The sequence below is a fragment of the Corvus brachyrhynchos genome, unplaced genomic scaffold (genome assembly GCF_000691975.1).
Source record: "Corvus brachyrhynchos isolate BGI_N302 unplaced genomic scaffold, ASM69197v1 scaffold401, whole genome shotgun sequence".
Taxonomy (NCBI): Eukaryota; Metazoa; Chordata; class Aves; order Passeriformes; family Corvidae; genus Corvus; species Corvus brachyrhynchos.
Window position 1 is genome coordinate 10,667 of NW_008236189.1, and position 6,069 is coordinate 16,735.

At 44.2% G+C, this 6,069-nt stretch overlaps 1 long non-coding RNA gene across 1 annotated transcript in view; it reads right to left on the reverse strand.

Moving 5' to 3' along the window:
• Positions 1–5,388, reverse strand: part of LOC108447810 — a 5,817-nt gene extending 429 nt beyond the window's left edge. Inside the window, exon 1 of the long non-coding RNA XR_001863496.1 lies at positions 5,060–5,388. This is a non-coding gene — a long non-coding RNA (uncharacterized LOC108447810). The remainder of the gene's footprint in view (positions 1–5,059) is intronic.
• Positions 5,389–6,069: the final 681 nt, after the last annotated feature.

The following is a 6,069-nucleotide window of genomic DNA, read 5'->3' on the forward strand; positions in this document are numbered from 1 at the left end:
CAGGTTTGCAGCTCTAAAAAGTTGGCACAATTAGGGCTCAGATTCGAATGGGTTCTTAGGATGGCTGTCCGAGAATCTCCCGCATACAAGGGGTAGTAACATTTATCACAGGGTGGTGCTCCTCCTGCTTGGATGTTAATCATGAGGAGAACCCCTATCAGCAGGGGTCCGGTACAGGGCACTCTCCCACCCATGTCTCCCCTCTAATCCCAATTAGAGGATCCGCGACTCTCTGTGGCAAGAGTGTATCCTGATCTGGTCTTGCCCCCTTGCAGTATTCTTACCCGTTGGCTATTGTTACCCTCTTGTTGTGGTGACAATCTGCCTTTTGTGTCAACCTATTTTCTTTCCTTTTAGGGTCTGATTGCTAGGTGTGTGGGAGGATGCTCTATTCCTTCAGAGTTCTTTGGATCTGTAATGAGACACATCAAACAAATTTTTAAAAAGTTCTTTTAAATTCCTCAATAAATAACTACTTTAAAATTTAAACATTAACAAGTATTAATCATGCAATGAACAATTTCAAATTCTTAAAACTTATATCACTAAAACAGTTAATAACTATAAATCATCTTAAAAAAACCTCCATCTTTATCTGTCCTTTCATGGCTTCTTCTTTAGTGTCAGCTTGGTGTTGGTTGAGTTAACTACCGTCCACTCGGGGCTTGTACAGGTCCTTTTACCCTGGAGACATGAGTCCATCCTTTTTCTTGAGTTCTCACTGCTGTTGCTGCGGTCAGCAAAATTTGAAAAGGGCCTTCCCATTTCGGGGTCAATGGCTAATCTTTCCAAGTTCTAATTAATACCCTATCGCCAGGCTGGAATTTATGAATATCGAAATCAATGGGCGTAGTTTGGGGAAGATACCCCTTTTCTCTCAGTTCTTTGAGAGTCTTTGTAACAGTTTGTATGTATTTCCTCACACTCTGTTCTCCCTCTTCATAAGTTCCAAGATAGCCCAGAGTAGTGAGAAAAGGTAGTCCAAACATCATTTCATAGGGCGAAACCCCTATGTCTGCTCTAGGTTTTGTTCGGATCCTCATTAGGGCCAGGGGAAAACATTTTACCCAGTTCATTTTAGTCTCTTCTACTAACTTTGTTAAGGGCTACTTTCAATGTTTGATTTACTCTTTCCACCCTTCCAGAGCTTTGTGGTCTCCATGGAGTGTGTAATTTCCATGTGATGTTTAGGGCCTCAACTAGTAGTTGTAACACTTGGGCTGTAAAATAAGGACCTCTATCTGAGTCTATAGTGTGTATTATACCATACCGGGGTATTATCTGCTCTAACAGGATCTTCCCAACTACTTCAGCTGTTGTTCTTGTTGTAGGATGAGCCTCTACCCAATGGGTTAGGTGGTCGACTATAACTAGCAGATATTTAAATCTTTGCACCTGGGGTAACTCAGTGAAATCAACTTGAATACTCTGAAAGGGTCTTCTTGCTAATTCCCTTCCCCCAAGAGGCAGTTTCCACATCACTTTTCTATTCACTCGCTGACAAGTTATACAGTCTCGTGTTATCACTTTTGCAATTGTAAAAATTCCAATACATACGTATGTCCTCAGAAAGTGGTCACACAATGCTTGCGTTCCCTAGTGTGTTGAGGAGTGTAACTCTTCTAACACTTTTCTAGCTAGGGCCTTGTTCAATACTTGTCTCCCATCTGGCATCCTCCACTCACCCTTCTCATTTTTGATTGCCCCGTGCTTCTGGAATTCTTCTAGCTCTTTCTCTCTAATGTGTGGGATCTCTCCATCTTTGCCCTTGTCTTCTAAACTAGATATATGTAGGATGGTTCCTTCATCTCCTAAGGCTGCTCTCTTCGCTATCTGGTCGGCCAAATTATTTCCTTTTATCTCCAGGGAGTCTCCTCTTTGATGTCCTCTTACATGCACTACGGCTATCTCCACTGGGCCTCTTAAAGCTTCAAGTACCTCTTTTATTAAATTCTCATGCACTAACGTTTTCCCTTTTGAATTTACAAATCCTCTCTCTGTCCAGATTTTACCAAAAGTGTGTACCGCTCCATATGCATATTTTGAGTCAGTATAAATAGTTCCTTTTTCATAACTAAGCCACAGTAGTCCTCGTAATAAAGCATAGAGTTCACAGCACTGCGCCGGCACAATGCGCCGACCATTGTCCTGCAAGTTTTCCTTTTTCTATAATATTCATGTCTTTTCCGTTTATCACTGCATACCCCGAAACTCGTTTTCCTTCTATTACTCTGGACAAACCATCCACAAAAAGGATTTCTCCTTCCGGTAACAGGTGTTCCAGTAAGTCCTCCCTGACTTTCGTTTGCAAGTCAATGGTTTCGATGCAGATATGCTCAAGTCCCCTATCTGGTTCTCCATATAAAAATTGGGCAGGGTTTATTGCTCTGGTTGTGGTTAACTCTAAATTTTCCGTATTATTCAGAATCAATTCATATTTTAAAAGCCTGCTGTCAGAGATCCATTGGCTAGCTTTTTTACTTAGTATGGTTTTCAAATCAGGTGGGAGTGTACACTCTAATCTTGTTACCAAAAGTTAACTTATATCCCTCCTCCACCAGAGTTACTGTGGCCACGACAGCCTGGAGACAGGTTGGCCATCCCCTTATCACTGGGTCTAATAACTTTGACACATAAGCAATAGGTTTTTTTACTCCACACCACTCCTGTACAAGCACTCCATAAGCCACTCCTTCTTCAACATTCACAAATAATTCGAATAACCTGTCTAAATCAGGCAAACTCAACACTGGAGCAGTTATCAGTTTCTCTTTCAATTCTTCCAACCTCTTATTATCTTCCTCATTCCAGGTTAAGGGTTCTTGCTCTACTAATTTGTCATACAAGCATTTTACTAGCTTGGTATGTCTCTCTATCTATAATTTACAGTACCCAATCAACCCTAACAATTTTTTCACATCAGTTTTTGTTCAATCATAGCCACATCAAATGGGTCATTCTTAGCTCTCTTAACCTTACATTTTCTATCACTTAACTTACAACCCTCTGGAAGCTTTGATGTACATGATCTGTCTGCTCCAGTATCAACAAGAAACCCATATTCTTTGCTCTGGGGGCCAACTTCTAGATTTACCAAGGGCTCTGTGTGATTTTCAAAACCTTACCCCAGAGCAAAGAGCCCCTGACACCCCTAATCATTTTCCTTTAGAATCTTTTCCAATGTATCCTGTTCTCTTGCAATTGCTTCGTCCAGACTTCTCTTACAGTTTTGTCCCAGTTCTGTTTTCTTTGCCAGTATATTTTTTTCCTTCTCCTCCCCATCTCCTTTTGAGTGTACTTAAGTATCAACAGAGGAGGTTTGTTTGGTTGTTGCTTTTTTTTTTCCTTCTTTTTTTTTATTTTTATTTTAAAAAAAGGAATTAGCTTAAATCTAAATTAATACACAACACACAAATTTATTAATATCTAATGAATTAACAAAACTAAGACAAGCTACCACAAATTCTAAGAAACCAGGCAGAGCTATGAGAGAACAGATGGGGTTTTGGTAAAAGGAATGAAGGTCCCAGAAAAAAAATAACAGTCAACAGAGGAGGTTCTTAAAAGCAATGACTGTAATTACAACTGCCCATGGGAAAATCTACCGACCGTGGGAAATCCGACCGGAGACCTCAGAAACTACAATTAAAATGGCGGCCCAACTGGAAACCGGATGAACCCTATCAGGCTCTTCCGGCCCCTCTAGGACCCAATTACAGACTCCACCCCTCGCCGGAGTGGGGGACCTTCCCTCCTCCAGGGAGTTCTCTCAAAAATTAAGATGGCGCCTGCCAGACACCACTGAACACCTCTCCTCTGCAGCCTACATCTTAAAATGGCCGAGACGCCGAAAATTTCTCAAAAATTAAAATGGCGTTCGCCAGACACCACTAGACACCTCTCCTCTTTGCCTGATAGGCAGTCTGGGGACTATTGGACCCACCTCACCCCAGAACCTCACCTGTCAGGTTCACCGCAGCAACCACGCAATTAAAATAATTTCTAAGACTCTCTTAACTTAATTAATATGCACCAAAAATTCTTCTGAATAACCAAGAAGGACATACAAAATACACCCAAGTAGTCTTGAGTTCTAACTCAAAACATAAATTGCCAACAGAAAACGCCACCAAAGAATAATCAGAATAATTTATGAGACTCTTTTATCGTAAAATGGCGCTCGCCAGACACCACTAGACACTGAATACTCTTTGCCTGATAGGCAGTCTGGGGACTATAGGACCCACCTCACCCCAGAACCTCACCTGTCAGGTTCACCACAGCAACCATGCAATTAAAATAATTTATAAGACTCTTTAAACTTAATTAATATGTACCTAAAAAAAGTCTTCTGAATAACCAAGAAGGACGAACAGAATACACTCAAGTAGTCTTGAGTTCTAACTTAAAACGTAAAGTACTAACAGAAAACGTCACAAAAGGATTTTCTAACTTCCCTGGGTGGCAGGTTCAAATTTCTCCTCCCCCCTACGAACCTCACTTGGGTTCCTAGCTCGGGGGTCCTAATTCCCCTTGTGCTGGGCACCTTCCCCTCCTCCCCTGCCCAAAAGGAGGCAATCCCCTAACCGGTGGTTCCCCTTACCCTGAAAATCTCCAGTTAGGAGTCTTTCTTCCAGCCCACAAGGGTCCTAGTTCCCCAAGTACAGACTCTCCGGGGTCTGCCCTAAGGAACCCCCTCCTCCCAGGTGATCTTGGCTGATGGAATCGCTACTTCCCCGTCTGGGACTCCTAGCGATTCCACCCCCGATCTGGCAACGACCAAGCCACCTCTAGTTGGAGCCTGCACGGGTACGGGGCAGCTAGAAGGAGGGTACTCCCCCGTCTCCCACCTTTAAGGGTCCCTTGGGGTACAACACTCACACGTTTTTCACTTGCTTCCCTCCTTTCCCGGCCAGGCTCCTCGCGGAGAACCGGAACCATGGTACTTGGAGGTCCTCACTCGCTTCGAGAGTCCGCTCTACACAGCCCCCGTCTCACTCAGTCACCACTTCACGCACACTCGTACCCCCTAATGCCTCACCCCACTCGCAGTACTGACCTGCATATCTGCGAGCCCCACTCCTCGGAGGGAATCCTCTGGGTTGTCGGGCCCCTGATCTTCTCTTGGGACAGCCGACAGTCCTCCCAATGGTCACGAAGAAATCCAAAGTCCAGGTGGCAGAAAAAAAATTCTGCCGAACGCATCTTCCCTGAACCCGTCCTTCTCTGGGACCGCCCAGGGGGCATGGCTTATCCCGGATGAGTCCCCCAGGAAACTGTTATAAACGAGGCTTGGACTTTTTGGGTGGAGTAAAAGTCTGCTTGTTTATTAAAAAGAAAACCAGGAGCAGAGACTCGAGGTAAGCCCAAGTCCCACTCGACAACCCAGAAAAACAAACTGTGTGTCTCACAGGGCGTTCCCTTGCACTCAGGTTCCTCAGGAAGACCGGGGGGGCTGGGCCCCGGAGAATGTTCAGTTCCGTCAGTCTCTGGGGCGTCGAGTGATTGGTTTACCCCCTAACCAATAATTCCTCAAAATGTTTACATCATAATTATTAAGTCATCTTAAGAACATTCTAGACCATTCTTCTCTTTTCTATAGACCCATTACTTTCCCCCATTGGTGCCACCATCTAGTGGGCACATAGCAACATTACACCCGTACAGTCGCAATAACAATTAACTCATTAACTGCATATCCCCAATCTTTTAACAAGCAACTTTTAACTTCTTCTCAACCAAAAGAACCTTTTAACCATTTATTACAAAGGGACTCTGGTCCCAGCACTGAAAGTCTCTGGTGGTGGGAATGTGAGGGCCAGAGAGCCTCGGGAATGGTCAGACTGGGGAGTTCCCTTAACATCCTCTTCTGCACAACTGGCTGCAGAAAGCATGGCCTTGCTGGCCCTTCCAAAAAAGGCACCTGTCCCTTCTGACCAGATCCCAGAACCACAGAACCACCGGGCTGGAAGAGACCTTCAAGATCACCAAGTCCAACCCATTCACCGAGTCCAACCCATCAGAGCAGCAATGACGAGGTGAAGGCAGAAGGCAGAAACGGGGATAGAT